The sequence below is a fragment of the Emydura macquarii genome, unplaced genomic scaffold, assembly GCF_026122565.2.
Source record: "Emydura macquarii macquarii isolate MOO-44397 ecotype Brisbane River unplaced genomic scaffold, CSIRO-AGI_Emac_v2 contig_369, whole genome shotgun sequence".
Taxonomy (NCBI): Eukaryota; Metazoa; Chordata; order Testudines; family Chelidae; genus Emydura; species Emydura macquarii.
In genome coordinates this window covers 1,773,502-1,795,161 of record NW_027130506.1, presented here as the reverse complement: position 1 = coordinate 1,795,161, position 21,660 = coordinate 1,773,502, and positions in this window count along the sequence as shown.

Below are 21,660 nucleotides of genomic sequence, written 5' to 3'. Positions count from 1 at the left end.
GCAGCAGGGAAGGAGAAGCAGCGAGGCGGGAGCTAAGCCTGCATCCAGCTGCCCTGCTGCTTCTTCCATCCCTGTGCTTCAAAGACACACAGTGAGTGCCATTGCCGGGGGCAGCCACTGCCTCCTCACTGTGGGGTGTCGCAGCAATAGACATCCTGAGAAATCTGAGGAAGGGGGATATGACCCTGCATGCCTCCCCCCCACGTGTCACCTCTGAGCAGCAGATCAGGAAAACACACTGGCGGAGTGTCTGAAAAACACAGATGCTTTGGCTCTTCAAGTTGAAATGAGCACTGAAGGTGGTGATGCACATTTCTTGACTTTCGTGAAAGACACATGGGAGCGTGCAATTCTCAAAAACATTATGTTCTGTCTCCCTCTTCCTGGACACGAGACAGCACAAGGCATGTTTGATATACTATATGACCCATGAAAGACAAAATATACTACATGATCGCATGGTGGGCTTCTGCACAGATGGATCGCCGTCTACGGCAGGCCACAAAGTGGGTCTTCATCTCTTGGTAAAGAAAGTTGCTGTGTCTGCTGTGTGGATGCACAGCGTGATTCACAGAGAACAAATAGCATCTAAAGCTCTGAGTCCAGAACTAGGTGAAGTTTTGCAACAGGTCTCTATTATGAACTACATCAAGACACAAGACATCCTTGCACATGTCTGTTTGCAAATCTATGTGAAGAAATGGGGTCCAATCCTGGTGTGTTGGTGTTCCACACTGTAGCTTGTTGGCTTTCAAGAGGAAAAATACTGGACAATTTTTTGAACTAAGAGACAAGCTGTGTGCTTATGCAGTGAACTACAAAACAGTGAATATACTGATTTTCTATGTGACCAAAGGAAGATGTGCCTTCTTGCTTATGTCAAAGACATGTTTGGGAAACAATGAACTGAATACAGGTTTGCAAGGAAAGCACACCCACATCCTTCAGCTGGGTGACTGAATCACAGGATTCATGAAGAAAATTTGTTTTCAAGACAAATAATCTACTGAAGACAAACTCTGAATCCTTCCTGCAGCTTTGCAAGTTCCTGACTGACAATGAAATTATTCAGCCTCCCACACAGGTGATGGCTGAGCATCTCAGCTGGTTGAAGGAACAGTTTGCATCCTTTTTCCCTGACTTGGACATGACAAAATATGATTCAGTGTAAAACCCCTTTCAGTGAAAGCCTGATGCCATAGATTTACCAGCAGCTGAAATCGAATAGCTCATCAAAATTTCCTGCAATTGATTCTTGCGAGGATCATGTGCCCAACTTTCTCTCCCAGAGTTCTGGTTCCCTGTCAAAAATGAACATCTTGCACTCTCAACTCATGCCTTAAAACTGATGGTCCCATTTACGAACATATATTTGTGTGAAGTTGGATTCAGCGCAATTGTGTCCATCAAGTCTTGGTATTGATCTATCACTGATGTTACATCAGAGATTATGTGTGCAATATCGACCACACCACTGGACTTTGAGAAACTGTGTCAAACATCCTCCAAGCCCATATGTCACATTAGAGAGCATTAAATAACATACTTAATGTGTGAATCCCTTGGATTCCTTGGTTGCTGTGTTGTTTTGTTACTGTCTGGGGTCACAGGAAACAGTAAGTCTCAAAATGGGATAACACAGGCAAAAAGATGGGGAATACCTGGACTATCAGATCAATCAGTCTGACCTCCTGTATATCACAGGCTATAGAATTTCAATTTGCTGCCCTTGTATTGAGTCCTGTATTGTGTTTGGCTATAGCGTATCTTCAAGAAAGGCATCTAGTCTTGATTCAAAGACATCGAAGACAGAGAATCCATCAATAGTTTGTTACAGCTAAATCATCCTCAGTTAAAAATATGTGCCTAAATTTCTAATTTGAATTTGTCTGGCTTCAGCTTCCAGCCATTGGTTCTTGTTACACTTTTCTCAGCTAGACTGAAGAGCTGTTTAATACCTGGTATAAGGCTAGGTTGTGTCCCTGACATCTAACCACTGAAGGAATTTTCCACTCTTTCTCCCCCATCCCAATGGAAGAATTTGGAGGAAATCTCCCAAGGAAAACTTAGCAGTCTTCCTCCACCATAGTCCTGTCTTCTGAAATTTTTTTGCAGGAGTCATCAATCTGTGCCTTGATCATTTTTCATTTCTTTTCTCTGGAACTCTTAATATTATTGTTTCTATGTTGATCCAAAAATTATTTTTTTTAAAAAACATTCTTTTTGGGTTTCTAAATATTTAAAAAAGGTGGTGTGCTACATTTCATTTTTAAAAAAAGCAACAGTTTAAAAATTGCTGATGCAGAACGAAAGCACTAACAGCTAGGTTTGGAGAGAAGACTGAGAAACGTGGGTAAAGCCAGTATCTATGAAGGAAAACAAATGTATTTTTGTTGTGTTTGGGACAGAATGGGCTTTGGAGATAATGTTTCACTCACGTACTAATTATCATAATGAAAAGGGATGGAGAATTAAAGCATCAGAATGTTTAGACACAGTGGCTAGATTCTGATCTCAATTACACTGTTGTAAATCAGGAGTAACTTAACTGAATTAAATAAAGTTACTCTGGATTTTTACCAGTGTAGATCAGATCAGAATTTGGCGCAATGTCTGTAGCACCCAGTGGATTCTGTCTGGTTTTTATTACATTATGTATAAAGTCTGAAGAGTTTGGTATATTCATATTGCACACAAGTAAGTAGCTAGCTGGAATTCCCCATAAAACTTTAATTTTATTTTTCTTTGTCAATATAAACATTTTAATTAAATTAAAATTCCTAGTAATATTTTTCCACCAACACAACTATAGATTCATTTTCCTCAGCATTCTAAAAAGATACAAGACAATACTGAACATATTAAAAACCTCATGCATCAACTAACTATTCAAGATTAGGAAGAGATTTATGGAGGCGGCAGATTATCCCACATGTGCCCAATGCAAAGTTTCTTGCTCTTTACTCTCAAGCATCCTAGCCAGCCTTGGGAATAGAACACAGATGCAACTGTACCACAGGTCAGATCAAGTATAGCAATTCCTATATTCCTATATTTGGCAACACACTTTACTGATACAAAAAAAAAAAGGAAAGGAAAGGAAAGGTAGAAAAATGTCAGTCATATAGTCTTGCTGTGGGGAAAAACAGCCAAGTTAAAGAGTGATCTATTAAAATTGTCAAGTTAAAGAGAGTGGTTGAGCTAACTTGGGCCCTGAGTCAAAAAGATGTCCCCAGTCAGGATGACCCAACCATATTCTTAAAGTTAAGCACATGCTAAAGTCCCATTCACATCAGTGAAAGTTAAGCATGTGCTTGAAGTTAAGATTCATAGATTCCAAGCCCAGAAGGGACTATTTTGATCATCTAGTCTGACCTCCTGTATAACCGAGGCCATAGAACTTTCCAGAATACTTCTTAGAGCATATATTTTAGAAGAACATCCAATTTTGATTTTAAAAAATGGAAAACGATGGAAAATCCCCTTGGCAAACTGTTCCAATGACTAATTACCCTCATTATTAAAAACATATGCCTCATTTTCAGTCTGAATTTGTCTAGCTTCAACTTCTAGCCATTGAGTCAGTTTATGCCTTTCTCTGCTAGACTGGAGCCCTTTATCAAATAATTCTTCTCCAGATAGGGACTTATAAACTGTATCAAATCACCCCTTACCTTCTCTTTGTTAAGATAAATAGATTGAGCTCCTTGGTCTATCACTGTAAGGCATGTTTTCTAATCTTTTAACCAATCTCCTGGTTCTTCTCTGAACGCTCTCCAGTTTTTCAAGCTGCCTAAGCGCTGTCCTGAATAGGGATGGACTTAAACATGTGTGTAAGTGCTTCTCTAAATGCTCCTTCTTGGACTCCATCTCCCTAACTGAGGCACAGGAGCTCTGAGTTTATAGACACTATGAAGTGGGGCCATATGGGAAACTTGGAGCAAACTAATAGGGGCTATGTACAACTTGCACAAACTTGATGCAGAGCTGCAGCATTCCAGAGAGCCCTGGAAATAATTCCTGAGGGAGAAGGAATGTCTGAGAGCTCTGGGCAAAAATGGGGAGCACACACAGGGGTGCAACTCCTTAACAGAGTGCTTCATACTGCTACCCACATGGATGGCACTCTGCACCAAGTGCAGCCACATCATTTTAGGCTATGATCTGATCAGAGTTCTTAAACAACTGCAAGTAGAATTGGGCTAGTTTAGTACTTGGAAGAAAGATGTTCAAGGAGCAGCTATGTGCTTCAACTAAAGGAAGTTGTTCAGATGATTCAGTGATGCACTGAACTAGGGTTCTATGTAGCATAGGATTAGCCAGCACTGTGCTTCTGGAAGTGCTGTCAGGCATAACATTATGGTCCTACCCATTGGCCTGATTCTGATTCCATTAAAATCAATAGACATTTTGCCATTAACTTCAAAAGGAGCAGGACTGAGCCCCATATGTGATCATTATATATCCCTGGTCGCTCTTTGCAAGCTTCGGGGTGGTATGCCCATCATATTAATCAAATACATTATGCCCTGTTGGACCTGTTATGTTAACCATTCTTTCTGCTTCCCTAAATTCACCTTGCATTTTAAGTTGGATATAGCACTCTTTACATCCTGCCCTAAGCTGCTGCTTTGTATTGCTCTGCACCAATAAATGGCTTCTGTATTTTGTCCAGAAGTGATTGTACTTCAGTGATGGGAAAAGAGTTTCCTGACTGGTTTATGACAATCTTCAGAATAAATGGAGCTGTATAAATGTAAAATATAATTCGGGTAGTGACTCTCTATCCCTATGGATGGCAATGCAAGGACAAGATGATCAGCAGGCCAAAGGGTTTATGGCTGTATTTAACACTGATCTGAAAGCTCTAAAGCAATTTCTTTGTGTCTCCTACTACTTGAAAGATTTTTACTAAATGAAATTGTTCTTAACATGCCACTCAATTAAAAGGCTTAGAGATTTTTTTCTACCTTAAAAAATAAAAGACCAAGAAAACCTGTTGTAACTCCTCACTTCTCTTTATCAACCAGACTGAAACATGCCCATAAAAAAGATAAATGCTGTTATTACTTTAAATCCTTAGTACAAGTTCCAAAAAATGCTGACAAGTCACTAATCCCAATAAAATATATGGAAGTTAATTATAAGTCAAGCATGCAGAAGTCATCCAGTAGATTTTAATCAACAAGGGTCACTGAATGAACATTTTGTTCTTTGCTGTTAAGGAGATAAGTTATTCTCTCCCTCCCTCCTTTTCCCCTTGACATAATTTCCAATAACAATGGACGCAAAAATAAAAACCAAATGAACAAATGATGCAGTTACCAGGAAAGAAAAAAACCATCTTTCCTATCTGACACCTGGCAGAAATCACCTAAGTCTTTCAAAATCACAAATATCCCTGCCTGGGTTATTTTTCTCCTAACTATAGGCTTTGTTATTACCCAATGAAATACACTCCACATAAACAAAGGCAAGCAATGAAATATGTTTCACAAAGACATGCTTCTGTGGATTGCTTTTCAAAATCTGGTGTATGGGTCAGGTAGGATACTTAGTGGTTCCACCATAAACTCAGCGAGGCAGGCTATCTCGTTATTAAACTGTTGACATCTTTCATGTGATACCAGGGCATAAGAAGGCACTATATACATTGAAGTTATAGAAGTTGCTGTTTTAAACTGGTAGGCACTAGAGATGCTGCTGTTGCATCAGGCAGGCGTTCTCAGAAGGCCTTCACTATCAGCCTATCAAATGCTACAGGACCAATATTGTGCTGGCCATCAATACTAAGGGGCTAGATCATCTGGCCTATATTAAGGGCAAGGAAGGTCCTTCTCCACGGATCACTACCTCCTGTGCAGGGTTTGCCAGCCACCTTTGCGGCAACAGCCTCCTCCATATTGGATCCTCCAAAGAGCCCCCTCCATGGGGGAGGATATTCACAATATGGGAAGAGGCAAAGTTGGAGAAGAAGGGAGAGAGACAGAAGTGGGGCTGATGGCTGCACATCATCTCTCCTCTCCCATCTGGTCACCTGAAAAAACAAGCAGAGTCTTTCTAGCACCTTTGGTCTGGGGCAATTGCCTTTAAGTGGATATCACTATGCAACCATGCAGCCACACTGAAATGGAACCAGAGGGCATTTTAGAGCTAGTGCAGAGAGCTCTGGCCCCTTGTAGATTCCCTGGGATCCCTGAATATCTTGTGAGCATCCACAGCTCAAGGGCACTTTTGAGGAGGGCAGCCACTCAACAGAATGAACCCAGGAAAACTGAGGAGCTCCTTGTGGAAGTTTCCTCCTCCCAAAGGCTGCCTCCTTTGGGGCAATTCAGTTCAGTATTTGCAAAGCAGGAAAATCTCCAATGAATCTGTGAAAACACCACATTGTATAAGAGATGGGTCTAAACTAACAATTTCTTTACGTTATCCAAAACCCTTATTTATCCAAACTTAACCAGTGTTCCCTGACATAAAGATAACTGAGCACCATCCTGTATACTAGTTCTCTAACTAACAATGGCTTTGATACAGCAATGTGCAGTCCACTGCTCCATCCATACTGCAGTGAATTTCCCCAAAGCAGCACTTCCCCTGCTAACAGAAGACTCTGCTTCAGTGCAGAAGGAGACAGACGGACCACTGATAGAACACCAAGTCTTCCAAAGGTGAACTGAAAAGCTTTGCTACATGATTTTCTTTTCAAAATATTTAAGATCACAAATCAATAGGAGTGAAATTTACCCCATGTCAATGGATTAAGGGGGACTTTGATTGGTACATAAAGGCTCTCTCTGGAATCTCAGACTAATCAATTCAAGTACAGAATTAAAACAAAGTAGTTATCTTTAAAGCAAGATATCTGAAAATCATTATGTTCTGTCATTTACCTACCTGTCAAAACCTGGTTTAGGAATCTGAATGTCCCCTACAAGAATTAACAATGATATTATACACCAGCACTCAAAGTAGTGCACGAAAGAGCTGTGCTAGGGTCTCGTTCTGATTCCTTATCTCTAAAGCAGGGAAAACCCTGAACAAGTGGGATATCTGCTCAGCCAAGAACAGATGTATATGTCTGTGTATCCCTTTGATAAATTCATACAAAAACATTTAATCAGACAAGGCAAATAAATACAGTACAATGGTATATCATTTGCTAACACTAAAAATGAAAATCTATATGCAACAATGTAATTGCAAGCTTAAAATTCATGAGCACCCATCAAAATTTCATAAAATAAATTAAGGAGGCAGCTGGTACAATCTATCATTCCTCCCTACTTCTCCTAGTTAAATGTGTAAAACTCCTTTCAGCAAAAATTATTTCCTATGCCAAAAACCATCTTAGCAGTGAGAGCACTTGGGCAGTGGAACATTAGACATAGCCTTAATTAATAACACAGTACTGTAGGATGTGCACAGCACCTTAAGAGCTAGTGCTTGCACCACCAGAATTGCCATCCTGGTTGAGTAGCATTTTGCACAAGGAAGTGACTGCTCAAGGTGCAAAACAATGGAGACTCAGGCCCTAATCTTCTTGCAATGAGATCCTTCAAGTTCTCCATAGATCTGAGAGACTAATGAAGATGATTATTTTTGTATGAGGACCTCTACTCTCATGGAGAACCTCACTAGGGCTGCTTGACAGTTTCTGAAGTCAAGAGCAGTAAAGGCCCATAGAGGAGTGCGGAGTCCATGGAAATTTGTTCCCAACCCGTCCACCAGGTCTCTGCTGACTCTGATTCCTCTCTGTCCATTGTTCAGGGAACACAGAAACTAGTAGAACCCTAGGAGAGCAGTAACTCTTATGCAACTACCTGTCGTACTGTTCAGATCTTTCACTGTCTCCACAGCTGTCTCGGAGACAGAAAGACCTCACCTCATCATACAAGGACATTGAGGAAAGTGCTGCTCCCTTCCCCTTAATGCCAATCACCTTTACACTGCAGTGGGATGGGATGGAATCAAGCACTCCACCTCTGGGTAATGGGATGGAGTTCAGTGCCCATGGCGAATGGAAAAATGCCCAGAAATGGGAGTTGGGGAAGGAAATGAATGGAGCATCAAGGCTGGCTTTGTACCTCTACCATCTTGATCCACTTACCATCCCGTAGGAGGGGGCTCAGTGAGGTTGCGTAGCCATAGCAGGGTTGCTTACCTGCACTGCAGGAGGGTCAGGATCCGACCCATTTGTATTAGCATGGCCAGGCATTGCTTCCACACAAGCTGCAGCTGTTCAATTTCCCTTAGAAGGGTCAGATCAACTCCCACTGACTCCACTGAGATTGGATCAGGCCCAGTGTCGTGTGTGCTAGTGTGTTTTATAGGGTCCACTAGCAAAGATTACATTTGTGATCATTACACATAGCTCATCAGGCCAAAGGTATGCCATGAGTTTGTGACGTTAATTCAGACCCGCAGAGGCAAAAGACTAGCATAACACTAACTGGGTTTTTTAAAGTGACAATTGGCCTTAAGTGGAAAATATTACTTTTCCACAACTTTTTTTTAAAACAAGACAATTTCACTTAGATCACACATTATGTGCTTTGCAGAAGTAGATTTAGCTGCATTGTTTGTATAAAGGGAAGATGATGTTTATTAACTCAGCAGTACCACTTATCCCAGCCAAAGTTGTATTGTGAGAGCTGTCATAAATTGCCGGGAATGGACTGAAAAGTTATTGCACTTCCATCACATGCTGCAAATGAAGCATTGCTGCATACCACTCCCAGACTCAATCAGCAGTTACTCCAGGAAACTGTTCTTGTTCATTTTTTTAAAATGATAAAGAGAACTAGAGTACTTCAATCATATTGCTGTTTATTTGTCTCTCATCCAGGCAAATTAAGCGGGTTTCCAGCTACTTCAACGTTTAGGCCTCCAAATTATAGACTTGTTATTTTATTATATTTCACATATAACATTATCAGCACCAGGAAATATATTGGCATGAAGCATTTCATTTAGTACTGATTTACCATCATTATCTTAACAAACACTGAACATATTTTTTTCTTTTTAATAATTTTTTCCCACATCACATAAGCATTCCAAATCAGTAATCTATAAAGCAGCAAGGATACCTGGACAGAGTTAAGGTTGTTCCGGCTACCTTAACTCTGCATTTCCATACTTCTCCTTGTTTTATGTATTTGTTTCTCACTGACAATGCTCCCCGTGCCATGAAATGAAGACAGTCTCTGCTCCAGTGAGTTTATAGTCTAGTAAACATAGGATGCATTGGGAAATCCAGAAATGGGGCTGGTTTCAACTTTATTTGTTTTTTAGATCTATCTAGATATACCAATAGTATGGATAGAAGGATAAAAATTTTTCCCCACAGATATCATATACTCACTTATCTGTGGGCCTTGTGAAAGAGTGGGGTTTTGGGAGGGATTTGAATGAGGAATGGGGTGGTGCCTTGCAGAACTGGAGTTGGGAGGCCATGTGAATTTGTTACCCGGGATTCTGCCAACCCAAAGTTCATGGTAACTTTACATTGTGCAAGGTGATGTCAGGAAATAAGCCAAATGGAGACATGGCGGTCTGGCAGATAGATGGACTGGTAGAAACAAAAGTGCTCTTACTACAAAGCTATACTTTACTTAGGCTCAAACACAACACGAGAGTGTTCTTACTTTAAAGCTAGACTTTTACTTAGGCTCAAGCACTTACACACATCCACATACTGGAAACGACTGTTACTGTTTACATCTCCCTCAGTATGGTTTAAGTTGAAAATGCAGGCCCATCGCCATACTGGATTTTTTAAAAGGATAGTAAGACCTCCATATTAGTGACAGTGCGGACCAACAATAGAGAAGACTCTGGAGAAGATGGAAGGATCTGAGAGGAGATCAAGGGCAGCCCCCACGCTGACACAGCTACTTACTTTAGAAGACATCCTTATTTTGATGCTGGAGTCCTGAAGCTGAGGACAACACCACACCCTGGGAAGGTCAAGATCAACACCCTGTGGAAGGGAGAAGAACAAATCCTGAGTATTTACATCAGAGCTGTGGCCTGGGTATATACCTACTGATTATATGGGGAAAAGCCTGGAGTACACCTCCGCTCTATTATAACCCTCCAAGTCATCCTGATTATTGTTCATTTACCTCACAATAAATTTGTTCTAGTTTACCTATATAAATCTCCTGGTTTGACTACCAGTACAGTATACTGGTGATAGATATGGACAGGAACACTTAAACACTACACTTTTGTATCTGCTGGTGGGTGGGTTTCAGAGTTTACCCTTCTTTCCTGCTAACACACAACAGGTTAGTAAAACACCCCAACCTTCAACCCTTAATAATTACTGAAGTCTGGGGTGGCTTTCTAGTGGAAACAGTAATGGTTTTCCGACTGGCCTGATCTTCCAGCTGCTGTTGGAGGATCCAGAAGCTGTGTCCAAGAAGAGATCCCAAAGAGTCCAAGCCTCTCCCCCCCATTTATCCCTGTTAGTAGACAAAAACACATCAAGAAAGTGGAAAAGAAAAGTTTCAAAAGCTAAGGTTACCAGAGTATTTAATTACCTAGGTGTATTCCGACAGAATCTGTATATCTTGGGGCCGGGACAAACATCTCTCAGAGGGCATGCATAAATAAGCTTATTGGTCTTTTCCTGAAACACAGATCCCAGCACATCCACCAGAGCAACAGGGTCAGACAAAGGTTGAGCAAGAGGCTCCCCTCTCCTCCTGGCTTAGTTATGCCAAGCCTGCACAGGTCTGCAGAAAGGCCTACCAACTTTGGCTGCTGTTTGCAACAAATATGATAGTCAATATTACACTATCAAGTGGTCTCTGGTCCTTTTACTGGTCTATCAAAATCTCCCCGCACAAGTTAGGGGATGAAATTAACAGACATAGCTGGGATCACAGTTCTTGATGAAGGATATGATAGAGAATAAGGTGTAAAACAGGGAAGAATTGCATAGCATTTTGAAGGAAGAGAGAAGGTGGAACTTAATAAATTAATGCAAGGAAAAGCCAGTTGAGGGAAGCTTGGAGGTGGAGGATGTGGTTAAACTGACAGGTGAGAAAGATAATTCTGGCAGCCACATTTTGGATGAATTAGAGCAGGGTGATGTGGGTATTTATGAGCTGAGGTTTTTTTTAAGTTTAACCTTAATTTTTTTGTTTCCTACCTTTTGTTGTTGTTGTTTATAACTATAGTATTTTCCTTCCCCTCAATCTTAATTCCACTTTAACAAAGATTTTGTCTGGAAATTCCATTAGTTTTTTTTTTAAAGGTATTTATTAAATTGTTCTGACACTGACTCCCATTATTGGAATTGATTTGTCTCCGCACTTTTGAAGCATGAAGTAGTATAAGTCATCACAGCAACTTTCCGGGATCTGTATGTATGTCAGGACGGCGCACTGAGTTTCCAAGTGTGGCAGTAATCTCTGTAGGGTTTAGTGAGTGTACCACTAGTGTACAGGAACAAGGGCTCTCTTGAACTCCGAAGTCTCTGGAAGGTCAGCTACAAACTTTATGAAGTCAGAGATCCTAAAGCCATTGGAGACACTGTAATGACCACATTAGACTATGCAGACTAATATCTGCCTCAGATCATGCACATTGAAAGCTGGCTTGCAGTTTTTAGGAACACCACAAACTTACTTATCAAGTTTCTTAAAACACATTACCATCTGAGTAGCACTTACTCATGCAAACAGTCCCTTTAACCGCTTGGACTCCAAAAGTGAGAAAGTGCAGTTTAGCAGCAGTAAGGGTTGCAGAGTCAGATGCTAAATAACTAACACATCAAACTTTCATAAACTAATAAAAGGAACTGGTTCTTACTGAAAGAATAATATTTGGCAGGGCCATAACCAGGGCAGGGTGATTGCGGCAGCTGCTCAGGGTGCAAAGCCTCAGGGGTGGCTTGGGCTAGCGATGCCAGGCAGCTCGGGCTAGCCCCGCACAGTGGGGCTCGGGGGGTGCATTAGCCCCACTTGGTGGGGCTATGGAGGGGGCATATTCTTTGGGACAGATATTTCTCTGATAACCTTATCATAATGTCGAGAAAAGGTGGGTGAGATATTATCTTTTATTGGCCCAACTTCTGTTGCTGAAAGAGACAGACCTTTCCCAGACCTGAAGAAAAGCTTCTAATCTTGTCTCTTTCACTAACAGAAGTTGATCCAATAAAAAACATTATCTCACCCATCTGGTCTCTTTAGTAGCGCCGGGCCAACATGGGTCCAACAACACTGCAATCATCATAATGTCCTCATTCCTCGAGAGTTTATTAAAATTAATTTCCAAAGATTTATTCTTAGTGGTATATGGCTCTTGCCTGTCATGTTATTCACATGACGATAGGTGAGATTCACCAGGGGCACTAACGCACCTAGATAGCTTTATAGCATTTTAACATATGGCTTTCACAAAACTACTGTTCAGCTGCTGCCTAATGTCCTGAGGCACCTAAGTTTCCACCATTAGAGTCCCCAAGGTGCCTAAATATGCATTGGAACGGGGAACTGAAAACTCTCACTTCCCTTGTAAGTGCCCTAACCACTAGGCAACAGAGTCATTCTAATGCTCTCTCTGGCCCAGTGAATATTATACAAAATAGAACAGCTTCAGCAGGAGAGACTGAGACAGCCCTGCCGCTGGACACTCCAGTGCCCAACTCTCCCCTAGGAGGTGGGAACCCAAGTTTAAATTCTTGCTCCACATGACGCTGAGGGGAGATTTGAACCCAGGTCTCCCACATCCAGAGTGAGTAAGCTAATTACTGGGCTAAAGGTTATAATGGGGGACCGCTACGTCCTCAGTTTTTGTGGAGAAAGATGTTTAAGGTGGGTCACTCCTAACTCCAGGAGAGGGTCCAAGGCTGTAAATCTTGAGTTGAGAGAGGCGCCTAACTCCCATTGAGTGGCGGAACTTAGGCCACACCCATCTCCTCAACATTTCCTATTGGTTGCTCCAGGGGGCTCCCTGCTCACTGTGCCAGCTTTAGTGAACCTCATTTTTAGGTGCCTAACTCTTCCCATGTACTGTATAGGGAGCCTGGGCGCCTAAGTCAGGGATGTGAATTCCACTAAGTGACAGGGTGCCTATAAGTCCCCCCCTTGTGAATGCCACCCTAAATGTCCACAAATCTCCCAGGCAGGAGCTGACTTCAGAATCCCAGAAGGCAGATGAATGCACTTTCATCTATATGTGCACAGATGGCAGGCTGCACTCACAACTACCTTAGGAGGCAAAATGATTCTACGGAAATCTTTTAAAGCAAAAGATTCTAAATAGCTACAGAGAAAGCCAGAAATGCAATAGCTGAAAATCATTGCAATTATGCCTTCTAGAGATTTTTAAAGTGAAAGCCACTGCTGAAATATAACAACATGTTGTACTTGGACTGAGGACAGAAACCGAAGTAAAGCAAATACACCAATTTGTATAACATACGCCCCATTTAATTAAGTTAGTTCAGAGAGATAAATATGACAGGATGCTAAATATCCAGCTGAACAGCACATAGATGTTCTAAACACAGCTTTCCTCCTATCCACCTCTCACTGCCTAAGCTTTGATTGCTCCCCCATTCTCAATGTTCCCCTAGAAAAAATATGTAGAGAACTAAGGGGCAGATGTAGTCTCCCAATTCAATGGGTGCCTTCTACTAAACTGCTGAGGGGACACTGACCACCCGCAGTAGCGCCTTTCACCCCATCACCACAATACTAATGCCAGGCCAGTGCAGCAGAGAGGTCCTGAGAGGGCAGGGTTTGGAGAGCAAGGCTGCCCTGCACTCACTCCACAGTGGCAACTCCTATCCCACAGGGCTAGGCCTGGCTTCCCACTTCAGGCATTGCAACCAGGTTCACAGGGTCACAGTACCACTCAGGTTTGGCCCAGCCGACCCTCCATCGTGATGAGTTTTTTGTTGAATTTATCAAAATATTTCAGCTTAGAAATACCACCATGGTGCCCCATGGGAGTTGTATTTTGAGTGCCTCATTCTCATCGTAGTTTGGGCGTTTCCATTCTCCTGTATAGTCCAGGCTCCCGGGTCAGAGAACAACACCCAAGAAGCACTGGGGCAGCAGTTCAGAACTGAAATGGTTCTGTTTTCAGCTGAAATATTTTAGTTTGATTTTCACCAAAAACTCAAAAATATCTAAGGAAAATTTCGACAAGAGATTTCTGTTTTGTTTTGTTCAACAGTTTCTGCAGAAAAATAACATATTCTGACCAGCTCTAATAAGTATCCCTTTCCACTTCCACAGCCTTAGCACTTTTGTCTATAAAGCTAGGTGTACTATCTTAGAACTCTCAGTCAACATGTTTGGAGCATGTCGTAGCAGGAAGAGTTACCATTAAAGAATTGAAAAGTCATTATACTCAGCCATAGAGTTAATACAATTCACACATTTAGATATATGTAACCATCACAGGTACGCCTGCATGACTCACCTGCCCCAACATTTTCCAATTCAGCATAAAATTTTAGTGTTGAGACTAAAATAAAAGAAAAAGTCCAGGGCTAAGATTTCTACAAGGATAGTTTCAGTCATGAATGCATTTTTATAGCTGAACTCTAAACCTGTGGAAAAACAGAGTCCATCATAGGAGTTGCCACAATCTTAACTTTAACTTGAGAAGCTGTATAAAAAAGAAAAAAAATTAGAAACAAACTAACTATGCTTTTTTATTGCTTTTTTAAATGGCTGGAGTATTTGCTGTCCATCACTACTGTACAGCAATAATTCTGTAAATAATCCTGCATCTGCAGCAATTCCATACATTTGGTAGAAGAAGCTGTAAGAGGAAATAGGGAAAATATTTAAAATAATGACAGTTGTAAAAAATAATGTTTTTTACACTTTATCATTCAACTGTAATAAATTATAGATTAGATTATCGAGAATGCTCCTATTCTCATCCAATTAAGAAAATCCTTAAAGAGCAACTGGCATGGCTGCGCATTGGCCTCAGGACCATAAAATTTTGAAGTTCAAAGTCAAACTAATATCCCTTTTCGGCACACACTCCATACTTTTGCATTGCAGAAGCCTGTACAAGACTCTAGATAGCGTGGATTCAGGGATCTGTGTTCTCTTGTGCAGTCTTCCATGGCACAAATACTGAAAATATTCTGTTTGCTAAATCAGACCCTTAAGTGCAAATTGAAGCTTAATGGTTACATCACAGTGAAACAGCACAAGTTGCTGCATTTTAATTGCCTCCTATATAGAAAATGGCACAACACAATAAAGCACTTGGAGTTTAGCCATGTTTCCAGTCTCCTGTATAGTTCTATCTTCAAAATTAAATGTCAGATCCCAACAAATAAATAAACCCAAACTACAGGGTTTTTGTTTAAGAATTGCAAACATTTTAACACAACATTTCTTTTTTAAACCTTAGGACCAAATTTTCAAGTAGTTTGAGGCTAGAAAAACTGCACACACACCACAAAACAAATAATTGCATAATTATTCATCTGCATCTGCAAAGGTGAGTTTTGTGCATGCATTTATTTTAAACTGCAATTTTAGTTGCCCCTGGTCGAAAATCTGTCCCTTAGCTTTTCTTTCTGTGCACCTTGCACCTTACTCCATGAAGCATCAGGAGAGCCCCATGGATATGTACATTTCAATACCTATTTCTTCTTCAGTGATAATACTTATAGCATCTCACAACTAACAAGTTTCACAAAATAAACACTGGACTAGATTCAATCTCACTGTGGCAGGCAAAACACCTGTCACCAGGGGCACTCCTTCACCTGATAGAAGTCAGGCAGTGTTGCCTAATCTCTGGTTTTTGGCATTATTCACAGTTGCAGGCAAAGCTCCCTGGCAGAAGCTGCTCAGTGGGTATGCTGAATGACCGCATTCCCTGGCCACACCCTCTTTAGGTCCAGCAACACCTATTTTTGTAGGCTTTGATGGCCTTTATGGATTTACTGCCATAGTGGAGATTTCAGTTTATTTCCCTTCTGTTGTTGTATCCTCCCCTCTCAGGCTCTCCATCACCGCAGCCCTGATCTAGGGACTATGACAGCAGAAACTATCATGGGCCTGGAAGTGAAATGTGAGCCATTAATTAATCCTCATACCACTCATGTGAAGCTAACTGTTATTAATCTCATTTAAAACAGGTAAACTGAGGCACAGGGGGTTTAAGTAATCATCCAAGGTCATACACTGGAAGAGATTAATAAATAATCCTGCCACTAAATCCTTTGCTCTAATTCCCAGACCATTCTTGCATTTTAAGATATGGAACACAGGATCATCAGAATTAAGGTCTGGAGTGCTATTAATAAGCACAAGTCAAAAGATACAGCACATCCAACAAGAAAACTTGGGAAGGGAAATCTAATGTTGCTTTTTTAATGTATTTCCTCTATATAGCAGTGTTTGATATGAACTAAAAGAGACATGAGCCAGGCAAAATAATGTGACACTTGCCCTTCAATGGCCCAAATACATTAAAACTGTGCATGTTAAACATTCAGGAATTATTCTTGTGTTTTATTTTGCTTGATTGCTAAATGCAGAGCTAAGTACCCTGAGTGGCCCAAATCAAATCAAAAGCAAAAGGGAAAAAGCAGCAGACTGGTTTTTCAAAGCTTCACCATCTAGCTGATTTTTAATTCCCTACCAAATAATTTATTTAGAGCTTCACCTATAATATAGTTCATTGATGCAAGTAATTTCAGTGCTTTTTAGCAAAATAAATCTCTAGTGAGAAATATTCTTAGTTACTAACTAGCATAAAAAAGACAGAAGTATTTTACAATTGCTATAAATTTTGAGTCAATTTTATAGCTCTGCTGAAGTGAAGATATTATTATAGCTCTCTGATCCCAGGCTTGTCAATAGTAATGCCTACCAAGTTGGAGGGCCGGTTGTCTGCTGTGAAAATGGATGGCCCTTGAAAAGGCTGCTCAGATATCCCTCCTTTGACTTAATCGTTTTTGGACTCTAAAATGAATGGAGCTGAAATCATCCATGTGTGTCTTTTTCACATGTTGTCATGGAGGCAAGCCTTCTAACTGAACATCATCTCAGAGCCAGTTTTACTCCCAAGTTATCCTATCATGTTTGGACCAACTGGAACCAAGAAGATCTAGAAATCACACAAGAAAACCTCCCTCTTCTACCTCCCCAAGATTTCCAGTCTATTTTATAGATTCAGGATGTTCACATAATAATTTGGATGCTTGTTAGAGGGTTATGTCTATGCGAGCTACTTGAATCAGATGGTCTTTTCACACTCAACCTCTGCAGGTGCTCTTGAAGTTTTAAACATGTTCTCTCTCCTCCCCGTGTGCTGGCTGCAGATAAGTCATGGTCCCATAATCCCTATTATGGCAGGATCCTTCATGCAACTATGAACTAAAAATCATACAGCTTTCTAAGTATGTGCCTACTAGAGAGCTATTTGAATCAGGAAGGATGCACCACCCATCTCCAGCTTTCCATACCTGCCTCCCTGTGCAGATCCATTGCAGGGCATGGCAATATCGCCAAAGACTTTCCTAGCAGGCTCCAAGGGGCAGGCAACTGCAATCCCTGTTCAACCCTCTTTCCTCCCTCCTCCTCCCCCCCCCCCCCACCGCGCGCATAATAAAGAGAAGATTTGAGGTCAGGGGACAGGTGAAAGGATACTTTAGGGATGCCTGAAGGGGACTATGAAAACTGTACCAATGACATTTGACAAACATTCACAGATACGGAGCTAAGGTTCAAAGTCATAGCGGCACCTCAAACCCATTCTGATTGCAAGTGAAATCTTTGCAGATGTTTCACACAAACCTAATGCTCATATAAACCAATTTTATGAGGTTCACTTGTTGTCAGTACCAAGGATACATGAGTTGCCATAATGGTCTTTACACACTCACTGGACATTGTCATTGCCCTATCATAGCCTTTGAGATAGTGTATGAATATATTATGATGGCCAAATACATTCCAATTCCTATGAGCAAGTTGAAATGATCTCTCTTATCTGTACAGATGGAGCTTTGCTATTTGGATCAAATGTTGATTAAACAGCTAATGGGACTTCATGCTGCTATCCAAGACCTGAAGCAGGGTACAGTGACTCAGACTGTGACACAGCCAGCAATCATTTCAGCTCTGAAGATGCTTGCCCTGGTCTTTTGTTATCAGTGCCTGTCTTTCATGATTTGCCTTCCTGGAAGATCTCCTGCAGAAGAAGTTCAATGCCATGATATTCTACCTGTAACCTGCCAAATGGCAATGGCTTTGCACATCTCAGCTCAGTAGTCTCACTCCATAATATAACTTACCATAAGTGTATTCCATGTCATTTTGGATGTGATTGTTATACTTAGTACCGTACATATACAGCATAAGAATTTCTAAGACTGTATACAATTATAAATAGTCCAGATAACAAATACAACATTTATAGTAGGTATCAATTTTAACAGGCATCATAAGGATGCTGATTTCTGAGTGTTCTCTCCCTAAATGTATGTGATATGAGCAAGAAAATAAAGCACAGTATTCATACATATAGTAGCTGTTCAAGACTAATAATATTTAGCTTTTATATAGGACCCTATCCTGTTTGATAAGGATCCAGGGTGTTCCAGACCTGGCAGAGGGTACTTATCATCTTGCAGGTTTGGACCCATACTATGATTTACATTTTCAAAGTACTTTAGATACATTAAATAAACCAATCTAATTAAATAGGCCAGTATCATACAATAATTAACTGCAAATTACAATCGACCAGAATGAAAGGGTCTGATCAGCAGAAGTTCCTGACCTTCTGTGCCATGGAAGGAACAGAAAGATGACAATATCTTCTTTCCTGGAGCGAAGATGAAGTTCTTTTTTTCTAATACAACCCACAAGTTTGGGCTCTGGTCATCCATGGGGGGACTTTCACTGTTGGCTTTAATATTGCCATTACTGGCACTATACAAACAAATGATAATAATTCATAATATGCTATTGCATTCTCCTCCTATGCAGATCATCGCTTCTGATTCTATACCCTCTTCTGCTCTAGCTTTGTGCCCAGTAGCTGTGCATACTCACTCCAGTAGCTCAGCACCAAAGGCGGCTACCATTTTAAAACAGAATCCTAAGGAATTAAGAGCTTGATCCAAAACCCATTGAGCCATAATACAGAGGCTCCACTGACTTCAATGGGCATTGAAGCAAGTCCCAAATCTTTTAAAACCCACTTTATTTTTTTAAAAGGTAAATGTGTTTATAAGTGTGGTTAGTGCTTGTCAAAGGGGGCAGGTGTTTGGCCACAGAACAGAAAGAGCAAAGGCATCTGCAGTGCCAGATTCCTCCAAGCCATTAATCCAAATTAGTTTAACTCTGTCCCAGAGAGACTACTGCTAGGGGTGAGTGATGACACAGTCATGTCCCTGTCAACATTCACACAATTGCTGGCCTTTGCTGAGGCTTCTAACAAAAGTGTAAATTAACGCCAGTGGTGGTTTTCATAATGTGGATATTTGTCCACTAGGTAGAACGTGGACTGAGAACACCAAATCATTGTACACAGACCACTCAACTGCTGCCAGCTACTTTCAGTTTTCACAAACTTGTCAGAATTCAAACTAGAGACAGAAAAGAGAAAGGATTCCTATCCCCATTACCACTTCCCTCAGACAGCCATTTCCCTATACAGTTCCTCTCTGAGAAATAGCAAATTAGACTAAAATGGAGCTGAATGATTCTTTGAAGGAGTATCCTGAGAACTGAAGAGTCTCTTTCCCCCAAGAGGACATAGTTCTTAAGGATACCGATACTCCCAAAAGTTTGCATGAGCTAATTCACATCTGTATTCTGCAGGTACAAACACCTAGGTGGCTACTAAAACTCATTCATGCCCTTTAAACAGTTTGCACCAAAAGATGTAAGGCTTGTGCACCTTCAGGCACTAGATTGTTTAAAGGGCATGCACAGTATTTGTACTAAGGAAGTGTAGGCACAAAGTTGAGCACACACTCACAATTTTGTGCATGCAAAAATAGAGGCGAAGGACTAAAATCCAGCCCTTGAGATGAAGGAAGTGTAAACTGCAGGTATCTATTTAGCTTCTATTACAGTACTGAAAATGAAAAGCGACAAAATACATTAAATGGCAATATCCCACCATTGTCCTGTACCCAGAACTCTTGAAGAAGTTAGCAGGGATTCTGCATGAGGACAGAACCTCTGCTGGTCTAGGAAAATTTACCTTTGATTTTTTTCTTTTTTTCTTTTTCCTCCCAACTCCTCCTGACCCCCAGCTGCTTTTTGCAGAGGCCATACTGCCCTCTTTAACAGTTTAGCTATCATGGAGTGTATCTGGAATAATTTAACAATGCTAATAAGTAAGAAAGGAGCATAGTCTGAACCCAAAACTAGAAGTTCAGAAACTCTGAATTCTAATCCCAGCTTTGATAATTACTTCTTCTGTGGCTTAAGACAAGACGCTGAACCTCTCTGCTTCCATATCCCCTACTGAACAAAATAGGATCATACCTGTTCACAGTGGTGCTCTGAGGATTAGTTAGCTCATGTTCTGAAAGTGCTTTCAAGAAGATCTATAGCACTGCATAAGTTATATTTTTCAGAGGTCAGTAGCAGTTTGCCCTGAATTAAGGGCAGTGCATAGTTGTACTGCCTCAGAAGCAGACCACTGAAGGAATTTCTCACAGTTCTCCCTTCGCTTTTCCCCTAGAGCCAGGAAGGAGCAAACTGGCACTAATCATTTAGTAGGCAAGTGTGCCTAGAGCTTAAACCATGAGACTGTGACTCAAGACTGATTCTATTCCCAGCTCTTTCACCAATTTGATGTGCAATTTTTGGCAAGACCCCTAAACTCTCTGGATCACATTTCATCTATATGCAAAATGTGTAGAATAGCATCTCAAAGGGGTGTTATGGTGCTTATTAAATGTTTATAAGGCACTTTGAGATCTTCAGATGCAACGCAGTATAGAAGTGCAAAGTATGGCTCCAATCTTGCTATGCAATCCTATTCCCATGGCAAACGCCATCAAAGCAATATGAGATAGAGTTTGCCTACAGAGAGCTCACTGCAGGACTGGGTCCTATACTACTATTGCTCTAATGCAGAGCCCTGATCTGTACGTAAGTATATGGGTAACTGCAAGCCTCACTAGTCTCATAATTATGGTATTTCTGAGCTTGATGACAGCTGTGTTAAAAAATGGGATCATTTATGTGGGATCCCTATGTAAGAGACTGTAAACCAGTTTTCTCACAGATTTAATACTGCTTTATAATCTCTAATGTTTAGCACCCATACTGCTTGTGTTGCAAATGTAGTAATCTGTCACCCATATGGTTGCTACCACCAGCAGGGTGAGAGCAGCAATTTTAATTTAAAAAGTTTATATGCAAAAATATTTCACAATTTAAATGTAACAAATGGTGCTCCTCACCCTGTGGGTTGCCATGCTGATACTCTGAACAAAATAGTTTCCTTTGCAAGTATGTGCATTTCGTGCAAGCACACACAGCAAATTATCAGTGGTTTTACTCATCAGTTCCTGATCTGCAACATGGTGGCGGGAGGGGTAACAATCCTTCACTCCTCTTACCCACTGTTTTGTCTGTTTAGGGCTAGATCTCACAAATGGATCTGCCAGGGCACACATGAGGATTCATT